Raw genomic sequence first — 16,410 nt, 5'->3', positions numbered from 1 at the left:
TGGAAAGAGGACATGGAGATCTTGTGGGTGTGTCCTGGGAGGAGGAGAAAGGGATGGCCTGACCTAAAGCATGGAGAGGAGTGGCAGCAGCCCAGACACCCGAGGACCTGCACGACATTGAGAGCTATTATTATCACACGGATTCTCCCCAGGCATCGAGCAAAGCACCTGGGACTCACCACCAAGGTAAGAAAAGTATACATCGGGACTTCCCTGGTGGTCCAGTGGTTAAGAATTCACGCTCCCTGTGCAGGGGGCCCAGGTTCCATCCCTGGTCAGGGAACTAGATCCCACATGCTGTAACTAAGAGTCCGCATGCCACAACTAAAGATCCCATGTGCCACAACTAAGACCCAGCCCAGCTAAATAAATAAATAAATAAATATTTTTTAAAGTATATATAGAATATTTTATACAGATATATATTCTTCCCAAAACCCCATATGCCTGAGACAAGTGTCCCATCCTTTTGGCAACAGAATGCTGTAGAACAATACATATGTAAAGACTTTACAAGTAGGCATACATATCTTTTAAGAAATCAATTTTCTCATTTATATGAAAGCTTCAGAAAAGGCAACTTTATAAAATTTAAGAGGCAGAAAGTAGATCAGTTGTTGCCTGGTGCTGGGGGTAAGAACGGAATTACCTGTAAAGGGCTTGTAGAATCTTATTGGAGTGATGAAAATGTTCTAAGAATGTCTTAGTGAGATTGCTGCACCACTTGGCAAAGTTACTGAGAATGATTCAATTGTATACTTAATTTTTATAGTAAAATAGACTTCAATAAATTTTTTTAAAAAAGAAATCAACTTCCAGATCTTCACCTTCTAGATGTGGTCCTTTCTAAAAACGATCTGCCTGAGAAAGCACCTATGTGCAAGGTTATGTAAAATTTCCTTTCCTACCTCCCCTTACCATTAGCCAATCTCGAAAAGGGAAGAAAGTTATATTATTCTACTATGATGTATTGGTTCAGAATGAGAAAACCTCCCAGTTGCCAACAAAGACTGTTCTACATATTGGTTTCTGGGATACTTCATTTAATATTTAAATGCCTTAGGGCTTCTTACCTTTCTCTTTTTGATACTTAAGTTTGTTAAGAGTGTAGCCTGGTATATTAGAAATTAAGTGTTTTAGCCTGTGTTGGGATGTTCTGAATTCAGATACATTGTCAGGGGCAGTGCGTGTGTGGACAATTTTCATTTAAACACTTTTCCACACCTCAGTTCTTATCAAGGAACACATAATGGGGGAGAGTTCTACAGGAGCAAAGCAAAAATAGCATTGATACAAAATAGCAAATGCTGAAACTAGCGTTTCCAAGTATTTAAAAATAAACATTCTTTTCAAGGACTTCCCTGGTGGTCCATTAGTAAAGAATCTGCCTTCCAAAGCAGGGGATTCGGGTTTGATCCTTGGTTGGGGAGCTAAGATCCCACATGCCATGGGGCAATTATGCCCCTGCGCCACAACTACTGAGCTCCCGTGCCTCAATGAGAGAGCCCGGGTGCTGCAAGCTACAGAGCCCATGCGCTCTGGACCCCACGCACCACAACTACTGAGCCCACGAGCCCTGGAGCCTGTGTGCTTCAACTAGAGAGAGAAAACCCTCATGCCACAACTAGAGAGAAGCCCTCGCGCCACAATGAAGAGCCCAGGCGCCGCCTCTAAGACCTGTCGCAGCCAAAAAAAAAATTCTTTTCAGCTCTTCTCAACACTCAATCCCTAGATTGTGTCATTACTAAGAAAAAAGTCACCTTTGGACGAATGAAGCTGAACTGTTTAGTGACCCTTGTCTCTTTAGACTGTTTTCTAATACTACCAAAATTTCAAGATATATTAAATAAAAGCCATGAATAGAAATTCCAATTGTCTTCTTCAGAGTCAATATGAATTTATCAGAAAGTTAAATAAGTTAAAATAAGTTAAAGCTTATTTTATCAAGTTGCATCATAAAATACATAATCCAGTGCCACTATCACTAACCAATCTTAAGCGAGCCCTTAACGCTGCCCATCATCATACTCTAGTTCCATTACTCTCTCACTCTCTTGACAACTGTTTCATTCTCTCTTTTCTCCTCAAACCTCCAGCACTTCACTCTCAGATGAAGACCTCACTTCATTTTTCCGTGAGGAAATTAGGCAATGAGAGAGACCTTCTACAAGCCCCCAGCACACTTCTTCCTATTTATCTTCTCTCCTCTTACCCCGGATGAATCATAGGTGCTCTTAGCTAAAAGCTCACTCCTTGTGTTCTAGGTCCCATCTTCTCCTGCCTGTTCAAGGATATTCCTCCTGTGATCTGCTCTCCCTCCTACATTGATCATCTTACCCTCTATCCTGGATCACTGAGACCATCCACATCAGTTTACAGATGTGTTGATTTTTCTCTCCTCTTAATCATCTTCTCCATCTGGCAACTGCCCTACTTCTCTGCCTTTTTTTTTTTTTTTCTTAAACAACAAAACTACTTGAAAGACTACAGTCTCTTATTTTTATCTTCCCCTTCTCTATTAAACCCACTCCAATCATGTTTTGAAACCTTTCTTGTCAAGGTCACCAGTAAATTCCACCTTGCAAAATCCAGGGGTCAGTACTCAGTCCTCCTTTTACTTCAGCTACCAGCAGCATCTGGTGCAGCTGATAACTCTTCTCCATAGATGCTGTCTTCACTTGACTTTGGGGATGCCAAATGCCTGGTTTTCCTCCTACCTCTCACCTCTGCAAAAAAAGATGGAAAGTTTAATTGTGCATGAGCGTATGCATGTGTGCGCACGTGCGCACGTGGGCGCACGCACCCCCCCACACACACACAAACTCACACAGAAGTTGTTTCTATAAGGCAAAAATCTAACCATGTCAATATCTGACCCTTTCACCGCTCTTATTAAATTTCAGTGTCTCCCTCTGCCGTCTAGACAAAGCCCAGGTTCTCTGTCTCAGCGTTCAATAATTGCGTTCACCATCTGGCCCTTGACTAATTCTCTAGCCTCATCTCCAGCCTATCCCCACTTCACACTGGATGTTCCAGGAATACCAAACTTGTTGTAGTTTCTCCCACTGTGCTTTTCTCTCCTTGCCTCGATTCATGCTACCTTCCTTGCTTGGTGTGCCCTCCTGTATTCCCAAACTCTGTATTTCATTCTTCGTTTAAGAAACAGCTGAGGAGGGCTACCCTGGTGGCACAGAGGTTAAGAATCTGCCTGCCAATGCAGGGGACACCAGGGTTCGAGCCCTGGTCCGGGAAGATCCCACATGCCACAGAGCAACTAAGTCTGTGTACCACAACTACTGAGCCTGCGCTCTAGAGCCCACAAGCCACAACTACTGAGCATGCATGCTGCAACTACTAAAGCCCGCGCGCCTAGAACCCGTGCTCCTCAACAAGAGAAGCCACCGCAATGAGAAGCCCACGCACTGCAACGAAGAGTAGCCCTCACTCGCCGCAACTAGAGGAAGCCTGCACGCAGCAATGAAGACCCAACGCAGCCAAAAATAAATAAATAAAAATAAAATAAAATAAAAAGAAAGAAGAACCAGCTAAGGAAAGAAAGGAAGAAAGAAAGAAGGAAGGAAAGAAGGAGAGAGAAAGAGGGAGAAAGGAAGGAAGAGAAAGAAGAAAAGAAAGAAAGAGAGAGAGAAAGGGACAGAAGGAAGGGAGAGAGAAGAAAGGAAGGACGAAGGAAGGAAGGAAGGATGGAAAGAAAGAAAGGAAGGAAGAGGGAGGGAGGGATGGAGAAAGGAACAAAGAAAAGCCATGAGAACTATGACCCTTTCTGCAAAATTGAATACATGGATATTATATGAGAACGGAGGGCTTCCCTGGTGGCGCAGTGGTTGAGAGTCCGCCTGCTGAGCCATGGCCGCTGGGCCTGCACGTCCGGAGCCTGTGCTCCACAACAGGAGAGGCCACAACAGTGAGAGGCCCGCGTACTGCAAAAAAAAAAGAGAATGGATATGTAGAGAGGTAACTAGGGGAATTGTTTTTAAAAAAAGCAATATTTAACATGACATCAAATTTTTACTTTCTTCTGTTGAAGGATAATTTTTTAAAAGGTAAAGTCATGACGGTCATGCAAATATAATGTGAACAAGTACCAAAATTTTTATTTAACTCAATAATTCATGAAGGGAACCACTAAGATATTATAAATGATTCAAAAGTTAATTCAAAGAACCACACATAGAGCGAGACCATAAGGAAGACTAAAATAAATTTGCTTAATAGATGCAAAGCTGATTTCTTCCACAGTGGGGGAGGGAAACCAATTGACTCTGCTCCAGATACCATTTATTTGCATCTATGGATGGGAATCATTTGCATGGCTATCAGTTATCTATAACTCATAGAGTTGTAAATAGCTCAAAGGTAATGAAAGGTGTAGTGACCCCCACAGGATCCGATCACCTGGAAGAGTATGCTAGGCAAAGCCTGGTCTTCCACTGAAGACACCCAACCCATTTCAAAGTTGGGATCCACTTTGAAGCCTTTCACAACTTTTCCCTGAATTTTCTCATGAATTTTCCCAAATATTTAAAAAAAAATTTACAGTGAACCTTTTTTGTAAAAAAGCATGAATCTTAAAACAATGGTTCTGGGCTTCCCTGGTGGCACAGTGGTTGAAAATCTGCCTGCCAATGCAGGGGACACGGGTTCAAGCCCTTGTCCAGGAAGATCCCACATGCTGTGGAGCAACTAAGCCAGTGCGCCACAACTACTGAGCCTGCACTCTAGAGCCCAAGAGCCACAACTACTGAGCCCACATGCCTAGAGCCCATGCTCCGTAGCAAGAGAAGCCACGGCAATGAGAGGCCCGTGCACCAGGACGAAGAGTAGCCCCCGCTCACCACAACTAGAGAAAAGCCCGCATGCAGCAACAAAGACCCAACGCAGCCAAAAATAAATAAATAAAATAAATTTATTTAAAAAAAAAAGGTTCTCATGAACCTAGGGGTGGGACAGGAATAAAGACACAGACATAGAGAATGGACTTGAGGACACGGGGAGGGGGAAGGGTAAGCTGGGATGAAGTGAGAGAGTGGCATGGACACATATACACTACCAAATGTAAAATAGATAGCTAGTGGGAAGCAGCCGCATAAGCTAGTGGGAAGCAGCCAGCATAGCACAGGGAGATCAGCTCAGTGCTTTGTGACCACCTAGAGGGGTGGGATAGGGAGGGTGGGAGGGAGATGCAAAGAGGGAGGAGATATGGGGACATATGTATACATATAACTGATTCACTTTGTTATACAGCAGAAACTAACACAACATTGTAAAGCAATTTTACTCCAATAAAGAAGTTAAAAATAATAATAATAATAATAGAAGCTCCTTTTCCTGAGTCCATTCAGGTATTGTCTTCCCCAGGATATTTTATCTAACCACTCCAACCCCAAGGTTAGGTGAGGTACCCCTCCTTCCCTTTTGTCCCCATAAAACTGTGTTGATCATATTTACCTCCTAACACAATGGATAATTACCATTTTTTGTCTGCAGGCCCAGTTCAGAACATGAGAGCTTTGAGTACCAAAACTAACACTATGATAGAGTCATCCTTATATTCTGTGTGCCCAGTACATAGTAGGTTCCCATTAAATGTCTGTTGAAAGAACGAAGAAACTAGTATACTCCTAGATTCTGTATCTTTTTTTCCAAAATAAAGATGTGATGGGAGCAGAGAAGCAGAGAGAGAGAGAGAGAGAGAGAGAGAGAGAAGAAAAGAAATACTTAGCCTTTTGCTTCCCCCAAGCAGATTCTTCCTTGTCAGAAAGACTGAGAAATGGTTTGGGGAAAGGTGAGAAAGTGATTCTGTCCTTGGACAAGATGAAGCCCCAGAGATTTAAGAATAAACTGCCTGGCGTGACACTGAGAAAAAGTTAAGTAGGAGGACAAGGAAACCCTTCTATTTTGAATCCTTGGCTGAAGGAGAGATAAGGAACCATAATGAATGAATAGGAACCACAGGAGCTAAGTTTCTGAGAAAAAAGATCATGAATTTGTGTATATTTGCTTCGAAAGCATTATCTGCTTTGACATTTGCCTAAGATTTACTAAAGTTTAAGTGCTTAAATAAGGGAATTGGTTTTATGTAAATCAGTTCATAGCTATAGATTTGTGGAGATTTGAGCAGAGGGTCAGAATCCTAAACATCAGGAAAACACAAGTTCACTGTGTACACAAGTCCTGATGCCATTCAAAGCCTGAGCACTTAAAAACCAAGAATGGCTACTTGAAAGTAAATGTTTCCAGATCAGAGCTGAACTGACACAACTGGACAGCAGAGGGGAAGAGTGTGGCGAAGGAATTTAACTCATGGGTCTAGTGGGCCCCTACAACATCACTATCTCACTGCAGCCAAATCTCAATTCATTCATAGTTTTCATTCCTTTAACAAATATCTATTAAGCAATTACTAGGTGGTGGGCACCCTGTTAAAAGTGATAAATGCAATACAGTCACTTAGAGTTAGTGAGATAAATGCTAGAAGGGGCATAAGCACAGGGGCCACTACTATTCTTACTAGTTACAGGATCTGAGCAAGTAAAAGCTTACTTTCTCCAGCCTTGTGGGCAAGGCAGGAGTTCATGAAGGAAGCTCTATTTAAATTGGGTTGTGAAGGGTAGTTAGGATTTTGACAAGTAGATAAGAATAAATGGAAACAATTCAAAAAATAATGGGAAGCTTAGAGAAGGTTCAAAGAGCAACCCGAAAAACCACTGGGAAATAAAAAGAAGTGGTCAGACAGCGTGAAACAAGGAAACAAGTATTAATACTGGGTGTCTAGATATTATGCAGTAGGCAGGGAGGAGGCTCTGACTTTTTTTAGCAAGAAGTCACGTGATCATGTATTTTAATAATCTTGAGCATATTTCATCCATCCTTCTAAATTTTAAGTATGAAGAGAAAAAGGACCTTGGTTATGGGAGCCAGTATAAACAGCCAGAAAGAGGAAGAAACCACAAGGACACAATGTAGCAGAGGTAAATAATTTAAAAATCAAAGATAAAAAAGTTTTAATGTATCATCTTAAACACAAGCAAGAAAGTTAAACAGTCTTAAACCAAAAAACTAAGTGAAACTAGGAGCCTTGAGAAGTAAGCTGAGCCCTGCAGTCAGCTTTTGCCTTGTGGGTATTTTCCAAATCCTGTTTGACAAATGCCAAACCCTTTAGCTTCTGTTTCCATGGCCTCGCAGGATATAGGAGACAAAAAAAAGGCCTGCCCAAGGAAGAAAGTCCAGTAGGGGACACTCCAGTCATGAAGCTGGGACCTCAAATAACTACCCCTCAATTAAAAGATGAACTAGAAATAGACCCCTGGAAGACTACAAGGAAAATTAGCTTTTGCAAAGTTAGAAACCAATGGAGGGGACAAGAAAAACATGGCTAAGGATTTGGACCCCAAGTTATGCTCTCATGCAGATTTTTAGTCTAAATTCCTGCTACCGAGATGACTCAACACACACACGCACACACACACACCTCATACACACAAACAAGCAATAAAAAAAAAAAAAGAAGTCAAAAATTTAATTTAGGGACTTCCCTCGTGACTCAGTGGTTAAGAATCCACCTGCCAATGCAGGGGACACGGGTTTGATCCCTGGTCCAGGAAGATTCCACATGCCGTGAAGCAACTAAGCCTGTGCACCACAACTACTGGGCCTGTGCTCTAGAGCCCACGAGCCACAACTACTGAGCCCATGTACTACAACTACTGAAGCCCGCGTGCCTAGAGCCCGTACTCTGCAACAAGAGAAGTCACCACAATGAGAAGCCTGTGCACCACAATGAAGAGTAGCCCTCACTCATCAAAACTAGAGAAAGCCTGCGCACAGCAATGAAGACCCAGCGCAGCCAAAAAAAAAATTTAATTTAAAGTTATCCCAGGCGAATATTGGCCCCAGGTGCTTAACAGAGGCAAAAGAAAAACTTCTTTAAATGAACTTACCTTAATCACAGACCTTACATAGTTCTTAAAAATAAAATGTTAAGGTAAGATCAGCTCACATTCAAAATAATAATTAAAACAGAGGGCAAGGGCTTCCCTGGTGGCGCAGTGGTTGAGAGTCCGCCTGCTGATGCAGGGGACACGGGTTCATGCCCCGGTCCAGGAGGATCCCACATGCCGCGGAGCGGCTGGGCCCGTGAGCCATGGCCGCTGAGGCTGCGCGTCCGGAGCCTGTGCTCCGCAACGGGAGAGGCCACAACAGTGAGAGGCCTGAGTATCGCAAAAAAAAAAAAAAAAACAGAGAGCAAGAAGCAAAAATTAGCATAAACAACAGACAACAGAAACAGACCCTCAAGTTCTTTAAATAATTGAATGATCTGACACAGATTATAAAATAATTAAATATACTTTTTTTTCAAGAAATAAAAGATAAGCTAGGAAATGTGTTAAGAGAACAAAAGAACTATAAAGAATGACCAGGCAAACTTGAAATGTAGAGAAAAAGAATGTTAGAAATTTTCAATATAATTATTCAAATTTAAATGCAATGGATGGACTTAAGAACAAATATGACACATCCAAAGAGAGAATCAGTGAACTGAAAGATGGAACTAAGGAAATTACTCTAGAATGTAAAACAAAAATACAAAAAGATGGAAAATATGATAAATATGTTAAGGACATGGAGGAGAAAGCAAGAAAGTTACACTAACATCTAAGTAATACTCACAATGATAACAGACAGAAAATAAAAGTAGAAGAGACAATAATTGAAGAGATGATATCTGAGAAATTCTAGATCTAATGAAAATTACCAATTCACATATCCAAGAAGTAAGTGTCAAGCAAAATATATATATTTTTAAATTCTACACTTAAATCACAATGATTCTGAGAATTATCATGAGCCATTTCAGAACACAAATGAAAAAGAAAAGATCTTAAAAGACACCCAAAAAGAAAAGAGAGGTTACCTTCAAAAGGAACAGAGGTACTGTAGTTAGACTGCCTTTTCATTGGTAACAAAAGAAATCATAAAGAATGAAATGAGATCTTCTATATGCTGAAAAAAATAGCTATCAACCTAGAATTCTATACCTACAAATATATTTCAAAAACAAGGGCAAAGTAATAACATTTTCAGGCATACAAAAACAGAGTTCACTTTCAGAAGACCTTTATGAAAAGAAAGTCTATGATGTACTGCAGGCAGAAAGGAAAATGAGAGCCCATATGGAAAATCTAAGATGAAAATAAGATTGAAAAGCACAGAATATAGTAACGTATGAACAAATATAACCATTTACTATAAAAAGCAATAATGATGTTTTATAAAAATATACAAAGAAAATAATACTCAAATCAGGAGAATGGAAATGGAGTTAAGGTGTTGTAAGATTTTCATGTTCTTTGAGAGAGAGAGTAAGGGTATTACCTTTAAACTCTAATAAGGTAAACAGGCCTGTTTGACTTTTTAGGATAACAGCTACAAGAATGGCAAGAGAGTACGCAATATATTTTCAAACTAGTAGAGGAGGGAAATGGAAAAAGGAAAAATAATCCAAAAGAAAACAAGAAGGAAAAGGAAAGAAAACAAAGAACTGGGGAACAAAAAATAAAACACAAAATTTGATGTTAGATATTAATTCCAATGTATCAGTAATTACAGTTAAAATACGAAGATAGCCGAGCTAGAATTCTTAATCAAACTATATGCTCTGTTCAAGAGAAATATATTTTTAAAACATTACTGGGCTTCCCTGGTGGCGCAGTGGTTGAGAGTCCGTCTGCCAATCAGGGGACGCGGGCTCGTGCCCTGGTCTGGGGGGATCTCACATGCCGCAGGGCGGCTGGGCCCGTGGGCCATGGCCGCTGGGCCTGCGCGTCCGGAGCCTGTGCTCCGCGGCGGGAGAGGCCACAGCAGTGAGAGGCCCGCGTACCGCAAAAAAAAAAAAAAAAAAAAAAAAAAACCATTACTGAAGGTTGAAAGGAAAGAGTGACAAAAATGAAAGGTAAATTTCAATCAAAGGAAAGCTGGTATCACTATAGTAATATGAGATGGAAGAGATATTAGGTCATTGCTAAAGATAGAAATGTTGAAAGGATCAATTCACTAAGTAGATATAAAAATTTTAATTGCTCTATATACACTGACAGCTTCCAAACATATACAGCAAAATTTTACAGAAGTACAAAGAAAAGAAGAAAAATCCACAATTAGAGTGGGCTAGATAGTGTCACCTCTCTCTCAGTAGTTAATTAGAGCAAGTGGGCCCGTACCCTCAAAAATATCAGTAGAATAAACAGGATTAAAATAACATGATTAACAGACTTGACCTAATGAATGCACATAGAAAAGGTACCAACAACTGTAGAATATACATTCTTTTCAAGCACAGAGAGAATATTTACAAGATTTGATAATGTTGGCCATAAAAGAAGCCTCAACAAACTTCAAGTTATTGAATAAAAAGTACTAGTTTCTCTGACTGCAATGCAATTAAACTAGAAATAAATAACAAAGTTACTTTTTAAAACTTCATATGTTTGGTAATTATAATTGAAATTAGAAAATATCTAGAACTGAATTATAATGAAAATATGTATAAACTATTTTTATGATTATAGTTTTATTATAATGAAAGAATACAAATTAGAACCAGCCAAACAAGAGACATATATATGGCAGAATCTAGAACTGGGAGGCTTACACAGTAGCAAAATAAGTAGAACTTAAACTTGCCCTCCACAGTTTGTGGAGCCAATTTCAGGTACTTTTGATACATTTTAATCCATTTCTTAGTTTTATCTGGTTCTCCTCAAAGGATTTTGGAGCATCTATACTTCTAATATGCTGTTTATACTCCCTATGCTAAAGTGGTGGTGTAGAAAGTCTTAGAAGGGACAGTGTGTCTTCCACATCCTTCTTCTCTCCATCTTCTCTCCATCTTCCTTTTCTGAGACTTCCTCTAACCCAATGACCTCCCTTATTCCCCATGTACTTTTTTCACTGTCTGCCCAGGGTCCTCCATTCATGCTTTTCACTCTTCATCCTCACTGGGTAAGAGCATCATTCAAAATTTACCGAATTTCTATTCTTACTCTGCTCTCAGCTAGCTATCTGCAAGAAAAAGCAATACAGTAAATTCTTAATGTTAGGGTATTATGTCTAATATTGATTCAGTGTTATCCCTCCCAAATATATCTGATTTTTAATAGCTTCTTTAAAAAATATTTATTTATTTATTTGGCTGTACCGGGTCTTAGTTGCAGCACTCAGGATCTTCATTGCTGCGTGTGGGATCTTCGCTGCCGCGTACCGGAGCTTTTAGTTGCCAAGTGCGGGATCTTTATTTGTAGCATTCAGGATCTAGTTCCCTGACCAGGAATCGAACCCGGGCCCCCTGCATTGGGAGTACCGAGTCTTAACCACTGGACCACCAGGGAAGTCCCCCAAGTATATTTGATTTTGAAAAGAAATTCCTATAAAGTCCATGAAGATGATTCTCTTATTGCAGAATTTCAGGCCAGAGGGAAAGATATATTTGACAGAGGTCCTGATGAGGGAGTGAGCCATGAGCCATGGGGATAAATTTAGGAAAGGGTGCTCCAGGCAGAAGATACAGCAAACGCAAAAACCCTGAGGCCGATGTGTGCTTTGTATATTCAAGAAACAGTGAAAAAGCCAGTATGACTGGAGCAAGGGAGGCAGCAACAGGAGATGAGGTCAAAGAGGTAGCTGGATTCCTCTGACTGCTTTGTTCAGAGTCAGCCTAAGGGGGGCAAGGTAGAAACAGGAAGACCCCTTAGGCAGCTCTCAACATAATCTAAGCAAGAGACAAGGAGCATCAGTGGAGACTGGGAGAAATCAGATTTTGAATAAATTTTGAAGGTAGAGTCAAAAGGATTTGTTGACAGTTTAGACACAGAGTGAGAAAAATCTCAATGACACGCCATGGTTTCTGAGCAACTGCAATGATGGGGAAGACTGGAAGGAACAGACCTGGAGGGAAAGATCAGGAGCTGTTTTGTAGATAAATAGTCTGAGAAGCCTATTGGGCAACCATGTGGAGATGTCAAGTAAGCAGTATATTATGGGTATGCAGTCCGGAAAAGAGGCCTGGTCTAGAGATACAAATTTGAAAACCATCAACAAATGGATGATTATTGAAAACCATGAGACCGGATGAGATCATCAAGGACGTGAGCGTAGATAAAAAGGACGAGAGGTCAAAGGAGTGGTTCTGAGGCAGCAGAAAAGGAGACCGAGAAGGAGAAATAAATGAGGCAGGAGGAAAACTACCAGGAACTAGGAAGCAGGACAGTGTAGTGTCCCAAAAGCAAAGAAAGCCCTTCAAGGTGAGATCAACTGTGTCAAATACTGCTGCCAAGTAAGATGAAAATGGGATTGGGCTGTTGAACGTAGCCATGTGAAAGGCACGGGCAACCTTGATCAGAGCAGTTTCATTGGGTTCATGGAGTTCTTACCAAGACAGTAGATTTTTCTTGAATGAAGGTCTCATCGTTCTCTATATGCCTTTAGGACAATTTCCAGTTTGTTTTTTTAAGAATAATTTTCACCATTCATGGTTATTTCCCTGGAGAGAGCTTATGCAAAGCTCTGCACACTGCTGTTGCAGGAGTGACCCCCTTTCTCCTTCCCTTTTAGGAAAAACTTCTCAAAAGTTGTCAGTGTTCAATTCCTGACTGCTTTCCCCTACCCCAAATTCTTTCCTGGACCAATCCAATTGGGCTTTGTGAGCCGTCTCCTGCTGAACCCAATGAAATTGCTCTTGTATACATAAACTACTAAAGCTGTTCTTAGGAAGTTGATAGCCTTAAATGCTTATTTACAAAAGAAAATTAGTGTGCTAGGCATCCATCTTAAGACACTGGAATAATAATAACTAACTAAACCCCAAGTGGTCAAATTCGTGACCATTTTATATAGGATAGGACAGGCCAGAAACACTGGTCTTCTCTTAAGGGATTTAAGATTGTCAAATTTTAGCACTACAGTGAAATTATTTAAGATATTCCTTATGTTCATAACATGTGAGGCTATTTTTTTTTTGTCATGATGGCAAAAAAAAATGTTTTATAAAGGAAAAGTATTTCAAACTGTGTTCATTCAAAGTAAGCTATCAGTTTACACTGAATAGTTTGGCCAACCTAAAAAGTACCGTATGACAAGGGGGAAATGTGATTACTTTAGACAACAATGATATGTTTTATTAAGTTTTTCATTTCTGTTGACTATTGAGTTTGTAGTTCTAGCAAAGGTATAATTCTAGAAAAAACTAGGAATCAAGAAGTTGTTTGGGCTTCCCTGGTGGCACAGTGGTTAAGAATCCACCTTCCAATGCAGGGGACATGGGTTCGATCCCTGTTCCGGGAAGATCCCACATGCTGTGGAGCAACTAGGCCCATGCACCACAACTACAGAGCCTGTGCTCTAGAGCCTGTGAGCCACAACTACTGAGCCCACGTGCCACAACTACTGAAGTCCATGCACCTACAGCCCATGCTGCGCAACAAGAGAAGCCACCACAATGAGAAGCCCGCACACCACAACGAAGAGTAGCCCTTGCTCGCCTCAACTAGAGAAAGCCCACGCTCAGCAACAAAGACACAACACAGCCAAAAATAAATAAGTAAAATTAATTAATTAATTTTTAAAAACTTAAAAAAAGAAAAAAGTCGTTTGAACTAGGACAGATAAACCTCAGTACATTATATAAAATGTACTCAGCTCAACTGCTGTGCTTAAAATACAGATTTTAGATTCCTCTTTACAGACATTGAAGTAAATATATATCTCTGAGTTGTAAATGATAGTGGTTAGCAGAGTATTATATTGTCAATGTTAAACAAAAACCAAAACTGGAATGTACGGGGGGGAAAAGGAAACACACACAAAAAAAAAGAAGGAAAAAATAAAGAAAAAAGAAGAAAGGAAATAATAAAGAGCACAAATTAATGGAAAAGAAAACAAAATATAACATAGGGATTAAGAAAACTAAAAGTTTATTTTTTTAATTTTTTTTGGCTGTGTTGGGTCCTCGTTGCTGCACACGGGCTTTCTCTAGTTGTGGTGAGCAGAGGCTACTATTTGTTGCAGTGCATGGGTTTCTCATTGTAGTGGCTTCTCTTATGGCGGAACACGGGCTCTAGGTGCGCAGGCTTCAGTAGTTGTGGCATGCGGGCTCAGTAGTTGTGGCTCACGGGCTCTAGAGCACAGGCCCAGTAGTTGTGGCACATGGCTTAGTTGCTCCACAGCATGTGTGATCTTCCCGGACCAGGGATCAAACCCGTGTCCCCTGCATTGACAGGCAGATTCTTAACTACTGCACCACCAGGGAAGTCCCCAAAAGTTTATTTTTTTAAAAAAAAAATGATTTTGACAAGTTTATGGTGTGTTTAATCAAGAAAAAAGAGGTAAGGCACAAATAACCAGTATCAGGAATTAAAAAACAAAAGACATCATATGGATCCTGAAGACAATAAAAAGGCACTAAGAGAATGATAGTGACAGAGATCTTTATTCCAAACCTAAACTGGAATTGCACTGAAATGGACAAATTCTTTAAAATTATATACCTATTATATTACATGATATTACCATTAGATAAATGTGATCTATAGTCAAATTTTTTCCTCCAAAAACAAAATCCAAACACAGATGTCTTTACTGGCAATACAACTTGAGAAACATCACTGAAGACCTAAAAGGAAAAGGAGAGATATACCTGCACCAGCAACCTCTCTCACGCTCACAGTCCTCCCCCTTATCCACATAGTCTCCATTCTCAGTCACACACAAGTGTCTTCAGCTCACATGCCACCCCATCTTTCTCTTCCCAGGCAAAGTTCAGTGGTCCTGGTCTCCTCAGTGGCAGCCTATATTCCACTTGCCGTAAATATGACTGTCTGTGGCTCTAGGTGAGCCAAGAGGAAACTTGCTCTCATTTCATCTGGAAGATTGGGTGCATAGAGATATCCAAGGTTTGACAATTGCTCCTCAGGACTCCCCACATGCAGACATGACATCACTGGGTGTCACAGATCTTGCCTTTTACATAAATGCACTTAGTGGGAGCCTCTTACCCTCTTTTTCAGGCATTGTGATGATATGGAGGTGCTATTGGGATGAGCTCCCAGGCAGAACCCAGGAGATCCAAGTGACATTCCCTTATTCTCAGTTCTAGGTTATTTATCTATTTCCCTTTCTGCCCACAGAAAATAGGAGCCTACAGCGTCAGTAAAATGGCCCTGCTGGGACTCACCCAGACCCTGGCAGTGGAGCTGGCATCAAAGAACATCTGGGTGAACTTCCTGGTGCCAGGAATCATCAACACAGACTGCAGTCAAATGGTGAGGACCAAAGGCAGCTCCTGGGCCCTCCCACACTGTCCCATTGCTGTCTTCCCCAGGCAAGACCCTAGCCAAAGAGACCCACGCTTACAAACGTGGAGTTCTATCCTCAAGCCCAACACACCTAGATTCTGGTCCACAGCTTTGAGACTTGGCAGCTTCTGCCCACAATACAGGAGAATGGGTTTCAATTTTAGGGTTTTGATTCTTTAAGGGAGGGGCAGGGAATGTTCCCCCACCTGCCTCACCTCTGAGCAGGGCCATGCTTCCACAAGGGCACGTGCATGGTGTGGCTCCCAATGTAACTGCATCTGTCTGAGTAACAATGACCTATTATTGTTCTTTGCTTTAGCTTTTTGAGGACCCAACTTTGTGGAACTGTTTGGGAAGATTCCATGGAATACAGAGGTATGTTGTGATGAGGCAGTAGCCATCCGGATCTGGATTAACGTGACCTTAGAAGCTTTGTGATGGATAAAAGATCACATGCCATCACTCTGCAGGCTGTTACCCATTCCTCTTTCTGAGATCTGATCACCCGCCTAGCCCTGGGATGAGTATAAGTCCCTGCAGAGCCCATATATCTCCATTTGCAGCCCTCCACTCATCCCCATGAGGGTCTTGACTTCACAGCATCCCACAGGAACCCAGAGCTCATGGGGAGGTGTCACCACTCTCAGCCCCACCTCCTCTTTCTGTGCAGAGTGGAGTGGCCTGAGGACTGTGCAGAACTGGTGTCCTTCCTGTGCTCTTCAGATGCCAGCTACATCACTGGCAAGAACATCATGGTGCCCAACTTCTCCCCCACCTCTGAGGGGTATGAGCACAGAGCTCAGGCTTGCCTCTTGATGTGAAGGCCCCATGTGGTTCTGGGCCACCGTGTTGGAAAACCTCTATTAATGACAAGCCTGTGCTCAATATACACACTTTGAGTTCAGAATCACCAGAGGGTAAAATAGTAAAGGAAAGAAAAGAAAGTTTACAATATAAAACTGTCTTTGAGTATTTTCATTTTTCTTCACCCCTTTCCCACCTTGGTTATTAGGAACCATGGCCTAACAACAGCATAGTTACCAAG

General features: G+C 41.2%; 1 pseudogene; it reads left to right on the top strand.

The window, feature by feature from the left end:
- Positions 1–16,186, top strand: part of LOC137218509 (dehydrogenase/reductase SDR family member 2, mitochondrial-like) — a 154,337-nt pseudogene extending 138,151 nt beyond the window's left edge.
- Positions 16,187–16,410: the final 224 nt, after the last annotated feature.

This window comes from Pseudorca crassidens, chromosome 1, assembly GCF_039906515.1.
Source record: "Pseudorca crassidens isolate mPseCra1 chromosome 1, mPseCra1.hap1, whole genome shotgun sequence".
In the NCBI taxonomy this organism is placed as follows: domain Eukaryota; kingdom Metazoa; phylum Chordata; class Mammalia; order Artiodactyla; family Delphinidae; genus Pseudorca; species Pseudorca crassidens.
The sequence above is the reverse complement of the archived record's forward strand: the minus strand, read 5'-3'. Positions and strand labels throughout refer to the sequence as shown.